The sequence below is a fragment of the Ambystoma mexicanum genome, chromosome 9 (assembly GCF_040938575.1).
Source record: "Ambystoma mexicanum isolate Mex_15411 chromosome 9, UKY_AmexF1_1, whole genome shotgun sequence".
Lineage (NCBI taxonomy): Eukaryota > Metazoa > Chordata > Amphibia > Caudata > Ambystomatidae > Ambystoma > Ambystoma mexicanum.
This window is the reverse complement of record NC_090931.1, coordinates 872,631,326-872,652,375: the sequence shown is the minus strand read 5'-3', so window position 1 is coordinate 872,652,375 and position 21,050 is coordinate 872,631,326.

The window sequence follows — 21,050 nt, the reverse complement described above, 5'->3', positions numbered from 1 at the left end:
GTCGATGCCACTCAAAATGAGCCCTTATCCCCCTGACTCCTGCGCTACTGCTGTTGCAGAGGCCCTTAAGAATGCTGCCTCTGCACTCGTACTGTATGTACCTACTACCGTTGCTCCCCACAAATCACCCGCCTCTGCGGCATATGCCACCAACGCCACTACCTATGAACCCAACCATCTTCATGGAATAGCGAACCCCGCACAGCCAATGCTGCCACACCTGAAACTAATCATACCCCCGGGAATGAACCAGATGGTCCCAACACTAGGCCACCTAAATTTACAAACAGCCCAAATTCAGCCATTATCAAGGGCAGAATCATCAACGCCAGATCTCTATTAGCCCACGCCCTCGAAATCTCCGACCTCATTGCCACTAGCCAACTCGATATACTTGCCATCACAGAAACATGGCTGCACGCAGTGGCTGGTCCATCCTTATCCTTAGTCATCCCAGTGGGATACACAATTTACAGAAAAGAGAGGACCTTAGCCAAATGAGGTGGGTTGCCCTCATCCCGAAATCCAATCTGCCCATCAGAGAACTACTGAGCCAACCTTTCTCATCAGGAGAACTACTCTCCCTCAAACTCTCATTTCCCAATACTGCCTCACTCTCTTCCACATCATATACAGACCCCCAGCCCCTCTCCAATCCTTTGACGAGGATATAGCCCTCGATCTCACCACCCAAGACGAAGACCAAACCCTAGACTGGCTTGCTGACCTGAATGGGTTGACCAGTATCACGGCTAAGTCCCCCTGCCCATGGGCTGATCATAACATCATTACCGTCTCCTTTCCCAAACAAACCCTGCTCAAAACCTCTCCTCAGCTTGCCCCAGCGTCGCTTGCGAGAAACAGACGCAATATTAACCACACCAACATGCTCGCCCTGCTATTACTGATGACAGATCACACCCACTAAACTGCTAACCCTTACTCTATGGTAGAGCTGTATAACGTCACCTTCCTGCAGGCTCTCGACAAAATAGCACCACTGAGACTTCGCAAACCCAAACCAGCAGCCCATCTCAACTCCTGGTACACACCCAACCTCAGAAACTTAAGATCCAGTAAGCGGGTCGCTGAGTCATCATGGAAAGCTTCCCCAACCAAAGCCAACAAAGAGCTCTTCCTCACCTCAGCTAAAAAATACAAGCAAGCTGTACTCCAAGTTTAGAGCCTCACGTGCAACAAGCGAATTGCTAACGCCAAATCAGGCAGCAGAGAACTTTTTACCATCCTGCGGGAACTCAAGACCCCAGTCAACCTACCAGAAACCTGTCACAAAGACGAAACCTGGTGTACTGACATCCAAAAAGCACTCCTAGAGAAATATCCATGTTCCAGACCAAAATTGCCAACAAAAAAGACAAGATGCCCTCGCCGCTACCAACAGCACCGGCAAATACTGTCAACCATTTGAATTTAGGCCAGTCTCCACATCAGAGGTTACCAAGATCATCTCCAGCCAACCCTTGAGATGCCAAGGCGACATTTGCCCCACTCTGTTCATCAAAGACTGTGTCACCGAGCTTGTTGCATTCATCACCTCCTTCATCAACAACTACTTTGCATAAGACACTGTTCCCAATAATAAAAAAGGGTCCTCCCACTCTTGAGAAAACCATTGCCAGACCCTAACATCCCGACCAACTACCGCCCCATCACCACTATCCCTTCCTCCTGAAAATCCTCGACCAAGCCACCTACCTACAAATACAAGAACACCTTCAAACGAACAACCTCCTGGGCCGATGCCAATCGAGATTCCAACCCAGGCATGGCATGGAAACGGCACTCCTTGACCTAAAAATACAAATGGATGCCATTATTGACAATGGAAACCTAGCTATTTTAGTTGCCTTGACCTCTCTGCCGCCTTCGACTTAGTGAACCATGAAATCCTCCTGTGCCAACACATATCTAGTGCAGCCCATTTCTTCCTGAAAGCTATAACATGGATTGAATCATTCCTCTCAGAAGGAACAATGAGAGTCTTCTCCAACACAGCCAAGGCCACTCCTTCCCCAGTTCTCTGCAGCGTGCCCCAAGGATCCTGCGTGTCACCCACACTATATAACATCTTCACTAAGCACCTGTTCGACTGCTTAGATGAATTCAGTGTCCTATACTATCTATGTGAATGACACGCAGACCCTATTGCACATCACAGGCAATTAAAAAGGATTCTACCACACTCAATAACCTCCATCAGATCATCCAATCCTGGATGACATGGCATGACCTATGCCTAAATGACGGCAAAACTGAGCTGCTACTGGTAGGCACCCAAGCACATCTCAAAAAACTTGACCCAAAATATAAAATCTTCACAATAGACGGTAATACCATCACCGTCCTGAAGGAGGTAAAAACCTTGGGAGTGTACTTCGACTCCTCTCTATCGCTCTCCAGACAAGTCAACGCTACTGTCTCATCTGCAGCATACACAGCTAAGCTCATTAACGCATGCAGGCCCTATCTCTCACCAGACAGCTGCATGACACTAGCCAGAGCCTTCATCTTGTCCAAACTCGACCACTGCAACGTCCTCCTGCCTTGAGCCTCCAGCAACATCAAAAAACTGCAAGTCACACAAAACAATCCCCTACGAGCAGCCTTCAATATCCCCAAGAGAGAGCACATCTCTGAAACGAGTTGCAAAGCACGCTGGCTATCGGTCCAGGCCCGGATCAGGTACAAAACCATGTCGATTACTCACAAATGCTTGGCTTAATACTGCCCGGAAATACCTCTCCAACATACTCACATCACCCCAACCGAACAAACGTACTCACGCTTCCACTTCTCACCTCCCCACAGTGCCCAAATTCAAGCGAGCAAAGGCCGGGGGCCGCCGCTTCCCTATCGTGGCTGGCAAACAATGGAACGCCCTCCCTTTAGCCATCAGATCCGACCCCTCCCACATATCCTTCCACAAAAAACTAAAAACCTGGCTCCTAACACACAATGCGCAGTAATGTCCCAGGTACTCCCAATCCTTCTGAACTCCTCTGCACTCTGTATCTACGTGCCCTCGGTTCATATTGTAAATATGGTAAATATCTATAATTGTATTCTACGGGCTTCTGTAATCTAGTGCATGCATTATGTATGCTAAGAAAATGTATTATTTCATGTGCTGTCCAGCGCCCAGATACCTACCGGGTCGGCGCGCTCTACAAATGTTAAATAAAGAAATAAATAAATCAATCGGTCTTTGGTTTCCCCGTCTCCCCCTATCGTCAGTTCAATGTAACATTAAACTGCCAAATATTCCAATATGTCTTACCAATTTTCGCTTCGTTCTCCAAATGTTCTAATCATAAATCTTTCATTATTCGTCCACTTTCGAACCACACAAACTTTAGGTGTATTTGCATGAATCTATTCCACTGCCAACACCACAGAGAAAGGCGTACTCACCACATACATTACCGTTATCTTTTTATGAGTGGCACTTATTTGAAAATATGCCCACTAGAGGGCGCCAGATGCAAAAATATTGAAATCTTTGGTGTACACTATGAAATGTGCTTTGGGATTTGGGTAATGTACTGTGTGTGGATAAAGGTAGCAGCAGTCCTTCAATAAGTTCTCTATTTCATATGAATCTATACGTTTTATTGGTAATGCGATTAGTGCTACCTCTGTATTTCGTTAACTTGGACTAATTGACAGTTACGAAATCATCCTCGAAATTGTCGTACGTTTGTGTTTAGTTTTTATGTGGATTTGAAACATTGGGAACCCGCTTCCATACGCGTGCACGAGGGGAGAAATACCTGCCCCATAATAGCGGCATGGTGTAAATACTTCCGGAAGCAGGAGTCACGTGCCTCCAAAGAGAATAGTCATCAGCTGGACAGAGAGAGACAGAGAGGGACTTTAGTGGCCTGTTTTGAACCAGTTAACTATAATGTGTCCGATTCATGATATTGAACAGCTACAGCTAATGATTAGTTTAGGTTTAGCTTACTTTAAGCATCCCGCCTTGAGCTTCCATAAGGACCCCAGTGGTGTAATATAAAATGTTGGTCGTTCTCTGACGAATTATGGGAGTCCTGAGAGCACCCTATTCCCCCAATAAGTGTGTGCTTTTTGGCGACCAAAATCAAAGCAAGGCGTCTTAATCAGGGCAGGCTGAAGATGTGTCGGGGCTCCATTTACAAATTATGTTTGGGGTCCACCTTTGCTTACAGTTGGGCAAACCAGCCTGGGGTCACTTGTGGGGTGCATATATTATAATGGAGAGATGTAGCCGGAGATTATAACATGAATTGCGTTCTTGTCAGATGATCCCTCCCCTTCTCAGCAGTGGTGGAAATGGGAAAAAATTGGTGGGGGATCCCACAAGGGCCAGGGTGGGGGCGGAGTTTGGGGGAGCGGTGCCCGAGGAGGCGGGGTTTAAGGGGCGGAACTGGCAGTTGACCTCCGATCAAAGCAAATGTCAAAAATAATAGTGTAAACGGCGCTATTTCTTTCATGCTGCTTCTTTTCCAAACTACATATCAATTCCACTTCCATGGTAATGGTGATGAGTTACTTCACTGTGCGGATAATAGTTTTGACCAGTGTTGCTGAGTAAATATTCTTTAAAAAGCACAATGTTTATCCCATTTTATAAAAAAAAAATCCTTCCCCTTGGGTACTATTCAAACTGGGTGATTTCTGTTTGCCATAAGCAAAGTTTTCTTTTACTTGAACTACACCCGGCACAGCTCCTGCAGCTCCCCTCTGAAAGCATTTGATTGGCTTAATCATGTATGATAGTTTCAATGTTAATAGGGGTATTTATTTATTCATGCAATGTTTGTCCGATACCTATATATTTATTTATTTATGCAATGTTGGTCGGATACAGATATCCGACCAACATTGAATAAATAATCGGGGTCCATGCATCTGACAAACATTGCATCAATAAATAAATAAACTGGGTCCTGGCTGAGAACTGTAACTTCCTCTGGTGACCCCTTCCACGGGGTCACCAGAGGAAGTTACAGTTTGCTTTTCCTGCAGCTGTGACCTGTATCAATGTCCTGCTGTGTACACACAGGGGGCGGGGACAGCAGAGCTCTCATGGCGGCAATGAACTGCCCTGCCCCTCTACTGCAGGCTGTCGAGCGCTTTCTTTTTTTCACATTTTTTTTCCCTAAAATAATTTGGGTTTTGCAGGGCTGACTCTGGCTGGATCCTGAGATCCGGCTGCACATCTGGTGCCGGATCTCGGATCTGGCGAGAGCCGGGCCAATTACCAGGGCTGCTTCTGAGGTGATTCTTCACACTTGAATAGGCCGTCACAGGCAGTAATGGCCTGCCAGGCTGAGGTAAGAGACCCAATCTCAGTGAAGTTCGTCAGAGCTCGGCAGTTCAGTTTTTTACTGTCGCAGCATGTATTATCGCCGTTAGCACCACAGATATTCTTTTGGGTTGGCGGGCTGGTGCACAGAGCATGGAAACGTTCACCAAAAAGAAAAAATGAAATGGTCAAGATGGCAATTAAGAAACAGAAAGGGGAGCTTGTGGAAAAGAGATTGAGGCCCCTTTCTTTTTCCATGGTGGCACTGAATGAGAAGGTGCCCAAGGGAGCGAACAATACAAACAAGCAGGTAAGTCATAATTTAATGTCTGGTTCTAGGCTTCAAGGTAGTTAGGATGCAGGGAGCGAGGGTGGATGGCCAGCTATGAGCATGGGCTTATCAGAAGCAGCCCAGCTTCTGACCAGGCTGATTAGCAAACGACCCCATGCAGGAGGCAAATGATGCAAGGCCTCCAATAACTAGGCCACAAAGCTGATGCAGCCTTGGGTTGCAACTTAGATTAAGTGATAGACCAATTAAGTATTGACTCAAAATGTTCCAAAGCTGATGAAGAAATGCAATTCAAGCTGCGAATGTTAAAGTTATCTCTGGAAAAGAAACATATTATATTGGGTAAACTACATTTGCTCCAGAAACAGGCATGTGATTTGTATCAGTAGTAAAGATTGAGAGTGCAGATCCACAGAATTATGAAATAACGAATGGGGTTTGTAGGACATTAGAGTTCATTCTTTCTTTTACTGAAAGTTTAAATGGTTAATGGGAATCCTAATAAAGACATACCCAGTAAAAGTAGCATTTTTTCAGATTTCGCAAAGGTGTTCAGACTCACATTTGTGATGACTAATTTGGGGGAAAAAACACACTAGTGTATATCATGTCTAATGCAAAGATTTGTTTATCGTCTAAGTAATTAGTATGACCAGATTAATATTAAATTTCAACAGATTTTCACCAAGAAATATATGTTATTCATATTTAATCAGAATTGATTCAAATCAGACAATGGATTTCAGGTGTGATCGTCTAGGTAGACATTTTGAAATATTGGTATTAGAAGTTCGTCGGAGAGCGGACACACACATTACTGTGTTTCAAAACAGAGTAATAGGGGAACTGAAGCCTGCCAAAGGAATGGGAGTGTGTTTTCCGGATCAAATGGATGAAATAGTGCAACCATCTTTGCACTATTTGGTTATTTTGGTTATTAAAACCTTTGAATGCAAGGCTGGTGTCCTACCTTTCCTGGTAAAGAAGCCTGTCAGGGTCTGAAGCTCTGAGTGTGGCCAGCATCAGCTGCCCTCTGCTTCCTGAAGAATACATGAAGACTTGCCTAGAACAAAGGTGCTTGGATTTGAGGAAAAGGGTTGTTTTGTCTAAAAATGCCCCAAGTTAAAAGCAGAATGTACAATGCTCAGGGACGTTATTTAGGAGTTGTCAGAGGTCGCAAGTACAACCGCTGCCGATTGGCCAGCGACCTCTGTCAATCTCTTGCGACCTCTGGCCGTCGACCAATCAGAGGAGAAGGGGGCATGGCCACAGCGTCCGGTGACGCTTGTGGTCCTCCATTTTGATTTCCATTTTGTTGTGCACGTGTAAACGCATGCTGCTGCTGCTGCTCCAGCCAACCAGTGACCAGTGCCCAAGGCCAGGCTAGGCCAGCTGCAGCGTCGTGAGTCTCGCTACTTGGTAAGTACTGCCCCTGGGACTCGTCTGTGTATGTGGGGGGGCAGGCGGGTCGCCAGTGCGCACTGCTGCCAGCCATTTTGACCGTTGGTGCAGGTGCCGTGCAGCCGTGGTGGTTTCGTTTTGATTTATTTGAAAGCCTGGCTGCCTGCCACGCAGGGTCCTGGGACTCCGCGGCAGGCAGCCAGGCTTTCAAATAAAAACTAAATGAAACCATCTCTGTGCGGCAGCCCCTAGTTGGTCCTCGCTGTGCCCCCCGCAGGTGGCCTGTTACTCCAGAGCCCATGGGGTACCCGTGCCTCAGCCTCCTCCCTTCCCAGTGCTAGGCTCACCTTTGACTCTTTCCTTTACATACTTGCCAACATTGTGTGACCAAAAACCAGCCATCATCTGCATGTTATTTCGGCACATGCCTGTGGTTATCTGCACAATATGTGCTTATGCCTCCCAGTCCACACTGTGCCTATGGCTCTCTGCCCACCATGTGCCCATGGCTCTGTGCTTGCTGGTGTGACTTCCAGTTTACTTCGTGCCTGTGTTTTCTGAGTACTCTTCCACCACAATGTACTTGTGGTCCTGAAAACATCACGGGCATGTGGTTCTCTAGTCCAGTCTCGGCCATGACGCGTCTGTGCCTCCGGTTCTCTGGATAGTGGACACTATGTGCGCCTGGTTCTCAGTCCACACCGTGCCTGCGGCTCCCGGCCATCCTAAGTGTGTTGCTCCCTGGCGCTCACGTGCCTATTACTCTAAGCCCACCCTGTATGTGGCGATGGCTCTCTGCCCACCATGTGCTCCTGGTGTCTTGCCTGCACTGTGTTCATGGCTCCATGCAAGAATGTATCCAAAATAGATGTAGGGTTTTTCAAGTTTCAAAAATAATAATATGCATAACATTGAGATCACAGGAAATTACAAAACATAGATTGTTGGCACAGCACTATTGAAGCATTCTAAAATACACAACCCATCAAACAGCACAACATGGACAAATGTTACAAATGTGTAATTCTGAATGGTAGGTTAACACCAAATTCAATTACCTAACTTTAACAGAAGGTAATCACACAGAGCTGGTAGGCAACTTTTGTCACTGCTCTGTAGCCGCAGCCTGGGCAATACATATGTATTCCTGCAGTGCAAGTTGAACACTGAATGACATGGAGACCGATTCCCCCCTCAGTCTGATATGCGCATGCTGTGTGATGGTGTTACGCCGTGCCACTTGCCTTCACTGGTGGTTCACCTAAGGGTTATCCCAGCAAGAGTGCAGGACAGAGTCACGTCGCTGTCAGGTCAGTGGATTGATCTGAGCCCAATCTAAGTAATCCCCTAGCAGCCCACTGTACAGACAGACTAATTCATGTGTTTCATGAATGTGCCCCGTGTATTCTAAATCATGGTAACCTCCAAGGTCGGACTGGGGCATAACATGGTCTCCAGCACTAATGAAAAAGGGCCTGCAGTTGCAAATGGCTATTCATTCCTTTTGTGACACTGTTTAAATAGTACCCAAGGGTTTTTTTGGGGATAAATGTGATGTAAATTGGGCATTTTAAAGAATATATGTATTCAGCAAAACTGGTCAAAACTACTAACAGTACAAAACTGGGGGGCCCTAACCATCATGTTGAGATGCCTCCCCACCCGCACTTCTTCAGCCGGGCCTGAGCAGCAGAGCTGCTGTATGAATGCTGTGAGTGCGCTGCAGGCTCGTGAGTGTGGGGAGCACTGCCTACCCTGATCCAGAGAGTAGGGTCACTAGGAGGATCCAACACTGTTCAATTATGATTAGAGAATATGTACAGGTGTGCTTTAGTAACCCCCATTCATGGGTAGGAAGTTACTCCACTATTGATGCTTGGAAGCTTCTGATGTTAACCCACATCTAGGGTTGTCATTCTTCTGGGCCGAAGAGGATTTTGTCACAAACACCCGCAGTGCTCTGTGTCTTCAAAAAGTCACCTTTGAAGGATTAAAATGTGTAAATATCTAAAGTTGGTAATCTCAGAATTCCATGTTCATATTGTCTATGGGCCTCATTACGACCCTGGCGTTAAGGGTTTAACGGCGCCGTAAAAGGTGCCAGCGCCGTTAAACCCTTAACGCCTGATTACGAGGTCCCTTTGCGGGACCCGACCTTAACGGCTGGTTTTTCCAGCCGTTAAATTAGGGACCCGCAAAGGGACTTTGGTGCTAATAACGGTACCGCAATTTGCGGTACCGTTATTAGCGCCTTCCCCATTCCCATTGAGCCCTATGGGACAAAAATGGGAATGGGGAAGGGCCATGGCGGCATGGGGAATTACCGCCCCACCAACCTCAGAATGGGGTGGTAATTCCCCATTCCGCCATGGCGGACACCGGCATGGACCATGGTGCTAACAGCACCATGGTCCCCCGCCTGGGTCGTAATGAGGCCCTATGTGGTGAATCCTAAAATGGGCTATTACGATACCGCTACATTTTTCATATGCTTGGCTGCATTTTGGATTGGTAGTTCCATCTGGAAAAAATATATGCACTTATCATAGTATATTAGAAGTCTTCCCTATCACCTATTTCCCATTTATATGATGTTAGACTGCTATTGACTTCCTGGCATATGAACTTTGGCAAAGCCCTGGTTTTGGGGAGCTGAGATTTGCAGTGGTGTGTGTTTTGTTAGTTGCTGTTCAAAGGTATGGATATTTGGGCGTGCTGCTGTCCCAGAGAATTCCATAGTGTGAGTCTTTATTATATTTTCGCAGGGTCCTAGTTGACCTAATGCGAATTTCTATGCTACATGCGTGTCACAGTGAGCAGATGGGTTACCGTAGGAACTGCCATACTGTCTTTGCTCAAGTTCTGTGGTTCGAGATTGTTGCTCATTGCCATGCAACTGATTTTGTGTGCTGTGTGTTTGTGTGAATAGTACTAATTGTTGGAATGTGTACCATTGTGGAGAGGTGCACGGTGTGAAGGACAATGAACATGTAGGAACAGAAACCTAGGCATATAAAGAGTGTTGGTGAGTGTGGGAGTAATGCAAAATGCAGCCAGGATTTTTTTCCCCCACAAAATATGGGGACAGGACTGATGAGGCTTTTGGTACTGAAGTTTGTATCACTCAGTAATGCTCTGTATGCCTTGAACACATTTTGAAATAATCTTTTGGCAGCCAAAATAACACAAGAAGAAGAATCATTAAAAACTGAGGATGCCATACATGTTTTCTGGTGAAATATTCTCCCTCTCCCCTTTTATCCTGGCTTTCCCCTATCCCCGTGCCCGCCTATCCGTCCCTGTCCCCCCAGAATGTGATTTCGCTCTGTAGTCCTGTTGAAATAACAGGGCAGATCCACATAGAGGGGATTGGGGTTCATATACTTCATGTGGCAACATGGACCTTGACACTACTACATATGATGATCCATTCTTGTATGAAATGTCACAATACACTGAAATCGTAACCATTTTTTTCTTAGTGCACTGAGGGATAATGCTTTATGAGGCCACTTCCTGTGATGTCATGGTGGGGGTGTGGTCAAATGACACCACGTCATCTGGGGCGTGGTCTAATGACATCACGTCCTGTGGGGATGTGGTCAAATAACATCACTTCCTGTGATGTCACTCTTGGGGGTGTGGCACTGTGATGTCACTTCCGCTACCCCTGGCATTTTGGTGAAATGACGTCCCTGACAATGCTCAGTGCAAAGAAGGCCATCCCCTGGGCGTGATACTGGTTCCATAATGCAAAGCTATATGATGAAGCATTGAACAACTCTTGCTAGAACTTCAGCTGAAAATTAAATGTTTATCCAAAAAAGTATTTGCTTGTTTATATTGGGGATCACATGGAAAATTGGTAGGTTGAAGGTTTTATAAATGAACAGCATTAGAAAAGATAAAGCTTTCGGAATTGGCAAGAAGAGAGGAAGGATCAGCGTTAACCCCTAGATTTGTCACCTAACATAGGTAAGAATTGAAGATGTGCATTGATAAGGTATCTGTATAAATGTACGAAAATAAAAAAAGAATGGTAGATTTGATCGAATTTTGGCTGAACAGAAATGTCAAAGTCGATAATTTCGATGAAATCTACCGTTAGATGCAATGATAGGGAACAAGGGGAGTGTAGGTATCCCCCACAACCTTGTTCACCATAATCGCATCGGGGTAGCAAGTTAGCCCCCCGCAACCTAAATGAAAAAGTTAAAAAAAGGGACTCTGTGGCACCATTTCCCATGCAGTTAAGTGAAGGGAACCGGCGTTGCAGAGAGATGGCAGAACCGTGATGGGTGCCGCCATAAGGTAAGTAAGGGGGTTGGGCGGAGGGGGTTGCAATATGTTTTTTTTTCCCCCTCGGACAATTGGTATTCGAACTAAACATGGACATCCCATTGATAATGATTGAAGAGGATCAGCATTGATGAAATGAATGCCTTCACCTTTTATTAATCATGAACATCATTTGGCTCCCTTAAGACAAACCCAGTGAGTCATTGCGGCATTGTGAATTGCAGATGAACACAATGATGCATTTTCAGGAATGTTGTGAATGTGTAATAAAAGTGTGGTGCCTTTTGTTTCAAGGACGTCATAATTCAAAAAGATGAAGATGGTGGTTACTGAACACTGGATTCCCGGAGCGTACTGTTTTGTGTTGAGGCAGGGGAACCCCTCTTACTGTAAGGGCTAGCGAGGCCTTTCAATAACCCTATTTTCATTTAAATAAAAAAACTGCACCCTGACAACTGGGTGTGCTGTGTGTTTGTGTGAATAGTACTAATTGTTGGAATGTGTACCATTGTGGAGAGGTGCACGGTGTGAAGGACAATGAACATGTAGGAACAGAAACCTAGGCATATAAAGAGTGTTGGTGAGTGTGGGAGTAATGCAAAATGCAGCCAGGATTTTTTTCCCCCACAAAATATGGGGACAGGACTGATGAGGCTTTTGGTACTGAAGTTTGTATCACTCAGTAATGCTCTGTATGCCTTGAACACATTTTGAAATAATCTTTTGGCAGCCAAAATAACACAAGAAGAAGAATCATTAAAAACTGAGGATGCCATACATGTTTTCTGGTGAAATATTCTCCCTCTCCCCTTTTATCCTGGCTTTCCCCTATCCCCGTGCCCGCCTATCCGTCCCTGTCCCCCCAGAATGTGATTTCGCTCTGTAGTCCTGTTGAAATAACAGGGCAGATCCACATAGAGGGGATTGGGGTTCATATACTTCATGTGGCAACATGGACCTTGACACTACTACATATGATGATCCATTCTTGTATGAAATGTCACAATACACTGAAATCGTAACCATTTTTTTCTTAGTGCACTGAGGGATAATGCTTTATGAGGCCACTTCCTGTGATGTCATGGTGGGGGTGTGGTCAAATGACACCACGTCATCTGGGGCGTGGTCTAATGACATCACTTCCTGTGGGGATGTGGTCAAATAACATCACTTCCTGTGATGTCACTCTTGGGGGTGTGGCACTGTGATGTCACTTCCGCTACCCCTGGCATTTTGGTGAAATGACGTCCCTGACAATGCTCAGTGCAAAGAAGGCCATCCCCTGGGCGTGATACTGGTTCCATAATGCAAAGCTATATGATGAAGCATTGAACAACTCTTGCTAGAACTTCAGCTGAAAATTAAATGTTTATCCAAAAAAGTATTTGCTTGTTTATATTGGGGATCACATGGAAAATTGGTAGGTTGAAGGTTTTATAAATGAACAGCATTAGAAAAGATAAAGCTTTCGGAATTGGCAAGAAGAGAGGAAGGATCAGCGTTAACCCCTAGATTGGTCACCTAACATAGGTAAGAATTGAAGATGTGCATTGATAAGGTATCTGTATAAATGTACGAAAATAAAAAAAGAATGGTAGATTTGATCGAATTTTGGCTGAACAGAAATGTCAAAGTCGATAATTTCGATGAAATCTACCGTTAGATGCAATGATAGGGAACAAGGGGAGTGTAGGTATCCCCCACAACCTTGTTCACCATAATCGCATCGGGGTAGCAAGTTAGCCCCCCGCAACCTAAATGAAAAAGATAAAAAAAGGGACTCTGTGGCACCATTTCCCATGCAGTTAAGTGAAGGGAACCGGCGTTGCAGAGAGATGGCAGAACCGTGATGGGTGCCGCCATAAGGTAAGTAAGGGGGTTGGGCGGAGGGGGTTGCAATATGTTTTTTTTTCCCCCTCGGACAATTGGTATTCGAACTAAACATGGACATCCCATTGATAATGATTGAAGAGGATCAGCATTGATGAAATGAATGCCTTCACCTTTTATTAATCATGAACATCATTTGGCTCCCTTAAGACAAACCCAGTGAGTCATTGCGGCATTGTGAATTGCAGATGAACACAATGATGCATTTTCAGGAATGTTGTGAATGTGTAATAAAAGTGTGGTGCCTTTTGTTTCAAGGACGTCATAATTCAAAAAGATGAAGATGGTGGTTACTGAACACTGGATTCCCGGAGCGTACTGTTTTGTGTTGAGGCAGGGGAACCCCTCTTACTGTGAGGGCTAGCGAGGCCTTTCAATAACCCTATTTTCATTTAAATAAAAAAACTGCACCCTGACAACTGGCGTCAGGAGAGGGATCGGGCCTAGTTGATACAAACTGGGGGACCCGAAGAATTTCCAAACTGAGCAAGACTTATTACACCCCCACAATGTACACATCTGGGAAATGGTCCGCACAGATCATATTTGCTACCCGTGGAATGAGTTCTATAGAGAGAACTCAAGAGCCCTCCCGCCATACGGGCCAAAGAATGTGAGTCCGTTTTTTCCCTTTGACTTCACAAGCCCTTTTTCCCACTAGCAAAAATGTGGAGGGAAATACTTAGAACCTTTTCTTTCCCCACGAGTGCCGAATTCCCAGTAGGGACAAAATGATTGTCTCCCTAGAACTTAGAATAGGGATTCCTGTGAACTCAGTTATCTATCTCATACCTCTGAATGAAACTAGACAGAGGAGGAGATTAAGAGTTCTACCTCTTCTACCCAGCGAAGAGGAAGTACACATTGCCCTCTTAAATTTATCCTGCAGTCTGATACAAATTAAGGGGGTGAGAGGCTAGGACTCATGGTGTATGAAACCCTATGAAAGCATCTGTCCCAACCGAAATTCAGGAAGGAAGAAGAAGAGAACCCAGAGAAACAACCCAGTGGGACCAAGAACATTTTTTGTGTGGCTCGAAGCTGTAGGCAGTTTTAAACCATGACTCTAGTTACGATCGGTCTGAGTCAAGACTTTCATGAGAAGGGATGAGACCTCGAAATACCTCAATATCACGGCAGGTCCCTTACCCATTGAGAATAGAAGATTGGGACGTTCCCGAGACTACTGTCTCTCCATCATCCTCCCATAGTAAGGGCCTGGTGAAACCCGATAGAATGGGAAAACCCATTAGCGCTAAGCTAGGCTGTAACTTTGAGTATGATTTTATCGAGGACAAGATCTCATAGGAAAATGCCAAAACCCCTAGTTCCCTAACATCCTGGAAAATAGAAAACCTGCAAATTCTAAGAGCTAAAACGTCCCTGTCATCTCATCCGGACACCAATCTTACAAAACTTAGAGGGATGGAAGGTAACCTCAGACCTGAAAAAACAACCCACTGTCCATAGAAGGTTAAAACACCTGAAACACCCAAAGAAAGTCCCCAGCTTACTCCTCATGGAAAGGACTTCCATAGTCTGACTCCTGCTGGAGAAAACAAAGGCAAACTAATCCAGATTTTGTCATCCATACCTTTTACTGAGAAACCCATAGGCAATAACGCTATGGAAAATAATTTCCTGATTCTCCACCTTCTCGGGAAAACTCCTGCCCAGTAAAGATAGAAGATGCTGAGATTTCCAAGAACACAGTAGTCCTATCTCCCAGCCGGGACAGTAATCCCATAACCTCTGGAGGAGAGAAAGAGAAAGAAAACTGTTCCTCGGGAGAAGTTTGCCTATCAACGCTACCATCACTACCCTTCATGGAGAGGCTACAATGCCATTTAGAGAGAGTTACAGATCAACCAATGAAATATTGTCCCTTGAATATAAAATCTCTCACCAGTCTACCAGTTGACCCAAATCCCAAAAGGAACAGGGAACCCCAAGGAAAAAGTCCCACACCATCCTATGCCAATATACCCCATACCCAGGCCGAGGAAATCATAACTCCTGGGGAAAATATCATTAGTGGGAGGAAAATGGCAACAACCAACTCTTTCCTATAGACAGGGTGTAAACATCTTTAGAATTCCAGCCATCCCTGACAAGAAAAAAATGTAGGCCTAATTAGATACTGGCAGTAAAATAACTGCAATACACCTTGAATTACTACCTGCCGGGTGGAAGAAAACTGGAAAGGAAGAAGTTGGATGTTTACATGGGCACTCCTGTGAATACCCTATAGCCAGACTCCCTATCACCATCTTGGGAAAGGAGATTTAGGTAACAACCACCGTAATTCCTAGATTGCTGGGCCCATTGATCATTGGGAGTAAGGTTCTCCAGTTTTCCAAATGGGTATCCCAAATCGCCCATATTGACAGCAAAGTAAGGTCTACTGATGATAATACCCAGATTAATGTAGACACTTTTAACCAACTTGAGTCATCACATCAAGGGACAGCCCCAAGTAAATATTTCCCTTTCGATAGCAGGAAAAAGGAGGATGTATCCTGCAGTAAATTAGTAGAAAAAGGCAATCCCTCCAAGTCCCATGGGGAAGCCACCGTTATAAGGGGAACGTTGTGTGACAAATCAGTGGATCTCGTCTCTTCTCAAAAGCAGAGTATTCCTCCCATGGGGACAGGAGAATGCGGTATAACACCTGGTATCCTTCACCTAACCCTCCTTTATTCTTTCTCCCTGTGTACATGTCTCGAACCCATAGTAGTAACAATACTGTGGCTATGAAGAATACAACCACCTAAGAGAGATTAAGGATAGAAGTATTGAGATGAGGAAGAGCAGAGATTACTTATGTGGAACCACCTTGTTCTGTACAGAGAAAATTGAGAATTTCACTGACCCATTTAAGAACAATAATGTTAATACTGGGACGAAGAAGAACACCCCTAACCCAAGTGAAAAGCACCACTTAATTACTGGGACACAAAAGCACCAACATGACCCAATTGCTTGTAGGGAGATGAGGAGGGTGTGCAGAGGCATAAAGAGTTTCTTTGTGAACCAAATTGAACTGTGTAGTGGTTACTGTATTCTCATTGGCTCAACTGTGGTAGGAATAGAAGGGAAACCAAGAAGTATTTTCTAGTCCTCCGTGAAGGAGCTCCAGGAGCCAGCATGGTGCTTGAAGAGAAGGAGTTGTGGACCAGGTCGCCTACCAGTGAGACAGGAAACGTCTGTCAGCTGACAACCTGCACAGTCCTGGATGTAGGGCAACCCCAGGGCAGACAAGTGCTCCCTGGAGCAAGGTCAGCCCTCCCGGAACCAGGGGCAATTCTCCCTAGAGGAACCGAAAACAGAGGAGACTCCTGCCCTAAAGGAGCTGCAAACTGAGCTGCGGTTTGGAGAGGGTGTTAAAAAGCAGACCAGTCGCTGAAGGAATGCGAGAGTCTGTATTGCTTGGTCTAAGCTGGAGAAAGAGTCCAGGGAGGAAGCGAGGAAGAGCCAAGGACTGCATGATCCACCGTGAGCAGGGAAGCGGAGACACGCCACACGCTGCAGAGCGGCAGACCACAGAGGCAGGTACGCGGAAGCAGCACAGAGCTCGCTGTGGAGTCCTGGGGGTCAGAGAAGCCAGTGCACACGTTACCTGAAGGCAGGGAAGCAAAAGGGCAGACCAGGGGACATGGAGCTTGGCGGTGGCCAGAAGAAGAGAACGAGAAGCAAACCAATAATGGTGTTTGGCAGGTTAGTGAATCAAGCACGTTACAAAGTGAAAAGAAGGGTTGGGAACCCTTACAGATTTTGAAAGAAAGAATCCAGTGTTGCATGAATTACAGTGTTTGGCAGGAGAGTACACCAACCCTGTTAATGAGAATAAGGGACAGGGACCAGTAGAGATACAGTGGAGAGACTTTCACAAAGGCTGTGAAACGCTCTGAGCAGAAGGTTTGGGACCCTGAAAGACATTAAGAGAATTTCCGACATGTTGTCATATATGGTAGTGCCTGGCAGCAGAGTAAACCAAGTCTACCAAGTAGAAGAAAGAGAAGTACCAAAGATAGGCGAGGCAGGGACTCGCACCCAAAACATAAATACATCAGTTGCTCATCTTCATAATCATACCTGGGAGAAAGGTAAACCAGGTTGGCTGTGCAATAGGTAGTACTTGGCAGCGGAGTACACCAAGTCTACTTGCAAGGAGAACTGTTGGCACCAAGCGAGTCTTGGACTTGCACCCATATAAAAAGTTCAGTTATTACTACTCTTCATAGTCACAGTACCGATGAGAAGAGAGAACCTGGTTGGCTGTGCAAAGGAAGAAAGAACTGAGGAAGGGAGACAGCCCCTGGTATTTGTGAACATTGCGACAAAGCTGAGAGATGGAGATATCTTCTTAGCTCTTCAAGGAAGTGGGGAGGAAACCAAGTGAAAGAAGCCATTCTCTTTGGGACTTGTAAACACTGTGAGAAGTCAAGAGAAGAGAGGAATTGACCCCTCCAGAATTTTTTTTGTTTTTGGACCATTTGGAACTTTGTGTTTTTAACTTTGAAAAGGCCTATGAAGAATATGCTGAGAAGACAACCCTTAGCAATTCATATTGAGTTGTTAGTGTGAGGGCTATACTTAGGGTTTTGACACGACAGTGGACTTATCTTTATTTTGACATCCTCACTGTCATGATTACCAATCTCGCTGCACACATGCCCACAGTTCACATACACTCCACCCCAACAGTGGCCACAACATTAGTAGTGAAAGGGGAGACTGGACTACCCTGAGGCATTGCTGGCACTCTCAGAGACCAGCCATCCAGTAAGCCTCAAGAACTTCCAAGATGGCCTCCACATTTTCGAGTAGCCTGACACCCAAGATGGCTACTGATTGCTCCAGAGAAGGAAAGCAGAGACCTCACGCTAGCCTTTCAGGGAGGCTCCCACTATATAAGCCACACCCAGGGCTTTCGCTTTCCTTTGCGTTGATTTTGTGATTGTCACAGCTGGCACTTCCCGTAAACTCTGCAATGTTTTCCCTGAAGCCCTGCAGCACCTAAAAAAGGAACAAGAAGACAAGCTGAAATGGACCACATTACAATTTTCAGGCAAGCATGGCCATTCTCACCAGGCACGCGACAATCGAAAATACTAACGGCTCCATTCCTGAACTGCTGCAATGTGAAAGGAACACCCGTGGGGACTGCAAAACAAGGTAAAACACAGTACAAGCCACAAGAAGGAACCAAGCAGAGAAAAAAGCAGGAAAGGAGAGATATAAAGGCACTATGAACATAAAACCACGCAATAGAGGACAGAAATAGCACAAGCTAGAGAACCTTACAAAAAACGTACAAAAGGCATCAAGCCAAGCAAGAAAGGACAGGTAGAGCAACGTTGGGAGGATGCTACAAGACATTATTGACATTGCAAACTGAAGAAAAGCGCAGTGGACATCTCCTGCAACTGGCAAGCCGCAGCCGATCTGGGCAGTACATACCAGTGAAGTAACTGGCAACGGTGCATCTCCAGTTCATCTACCTCCTTCTCACACCCCAGGTAAGTCCAACCTTCCCGGGGGGAAAACATCGGGAGCCTGGCAGAGGCGGGAGGAGAGACTGGGCTTGGGAACATCCTGTGACACCAGTGTTTTGGTTTTTAGGCGATTCGTCCTTGCAGTCCCAACGCAGCCCCAACGCAGCTCCACACATCGCCCAGAGGGTTCCATGTAATAATGTCTCCACAAAAATCTCGCCATGCAAAAATATCGCTGAAAAATGGCCAAGGACTGAAAGTAAAGAGGATAAAACTTACATATCCCATTGGACATGTCCGGCTAATAAGGTAAGGCAAAGTCAGGCAATTGGGCTTAATCACATACATCTGATACCCATTAGCTTCCCCCACACGGATAAAAGGCAAAACATGCAAACACACTCTGAGCAAGGTGAGACACGAGAAGGAGAACATCTTCCGGGGTGAAGGTGAACCCACTGGAGCAGGACGACTGTGAAGGATAGGCAGAGAAAGCCAAATCCCAAACAAGAAGAAGCCTGCGTTGTGTTTCAAGGATGCCAGCGACCCTCCCGGGTGAACGGCATAGTTGGGGAGACAAGGCCATGCCTGTGGTGTCAACCTTGACTCGTGAATCAAAACCATAGAGAAAAGAAAAGAATGCACAAAACCAGTGAGTTAACCAAAGACATGAAAGGCCGGTTTGTGTCAAGGAAAGATTGAAGCTGCAACAGTGTATCTCCCAATCGAAGGTTGCCCCCATGCTGATGAGACGCAAAAGAAAGAAAACCTGTAGTAAACTTTAAAGTCACTGATAACTGTGAAGCCAGTGATACAGAGTAGCAGAGTGGTCCAGCAAAAGGAAATAGCCAGCTCGAAAGTCTCCACAAAATGTTTGATCTTTTGTTATAAAGCGACAAAGTGAACAAACTCTGAAATGCACAATGGTTAAGATGAACCGTAACAAAAGGGGAAGTTAAAAGGTGATTGCTTTAAGAGAAAGATTTCTTTGAACTTTTCTGATTGTGTTGCGGAACTACCAAGACCAAAAGACGCTGGGGCAAATACAATAGGGGAGAGCTGAAGTGAAAGCCAAAGTGGTCCTGCAGAGGTCTATGGAAAAAGCCTCACACAATCGAGAGTCTTCGACATTAGTGAAAGGTCCGAACCCGACTGAAGGAGACCGGGAATATGAAGTAAGTTAGGGGAAGGGAACACATAACGAATGTGAGAAAGGGAAAAGGAAAGGGAACTGCAAGTACTGTGATTGTGAGGTCCGAGTCTGACTGAGGGAGATCTATGTTGAATCAGGTACTTTTTTGTTGAGAGGTCCGAGCCCGACTAAGGGGACCTACATGAACTGTTGATACCTTGAGAGGTCCGAGCCTGACAGAGGGAGACCTGCGTGAACCTTTGTTGAACTGTGAAAGAACTTTTGGTGAACTAAAAATAAGTGACTTTCTTGTGGAAGGCCAAGCGGCAATCGACCCACGTTTCGAACGGTCTTTTTTTCAATAAACTGAGCCAGAGTGTGTCATCCTGTCTACAGGGGCCACCTTACACTGTGCTGTTCAACATAGGCAGGAGAGCTGACTCAGCCATCTTGATCCTTTATGTTATAACACTGACTTTCCTTTGCATACACATTTCCCTTTACACACTTTTGTATAAGTGATAGGGCAGGCATTAGGTTTTTTTTAGTATAGGCCATTTGGATTTGACATAGACTGACTAGGATTGTGTTTTCTTTATTATGTGATGGTAGAGACTACTCCCAACAGAGCCATAGGTCAAAGTAGGAGTTTTTCCAAACCCCAATAATTTAATAAAAGTTTTGAAACTTGTAGCTCTTGTGTCAGTATCATACTTGTGATACCATGCCTCCCTTACAGGTCCCAGACTTCTTTGTCTCAGACCTCTTGGCATTGACTTCTCTTGCCCCGTTGAGGGTCCCGGGCCACCCTGTACCATTCATGTAGTCTCCCGGTTGCTATCCTTGGTCTCGGGCTTCTAGACTTCTTTCGATGGTCCTTCGAAGTTGTTTCCTGTTTGCACGCTGCTATATGTGTCTCCCCAGCACTTCCTGGGAGCAGGCCTCCGCGTGACTGCTTGAGCGTCTTTTTCAACGCTCTTCAATGCCGGGATCCTCGGCCTCTTCCGGCTTTGGTGCTCCGGTCCTCTCTGGAGCAAGTAGTTACGCCACAACCTTTCTCACTACGTCCCAGTTAGCAGCTGCAGGATCAGCTTCTCTGTCTGCGGGTATGGTACCTTCGCTCGCATTGCTTCTGGGGAGGGTTTGACACCAGGGTTAGTCCCTCTTCCATCTTTTAGTCCCATCTCATATAAGCACTAGACTGTTCAGTTAGGTTGTATGGAGGTTTCC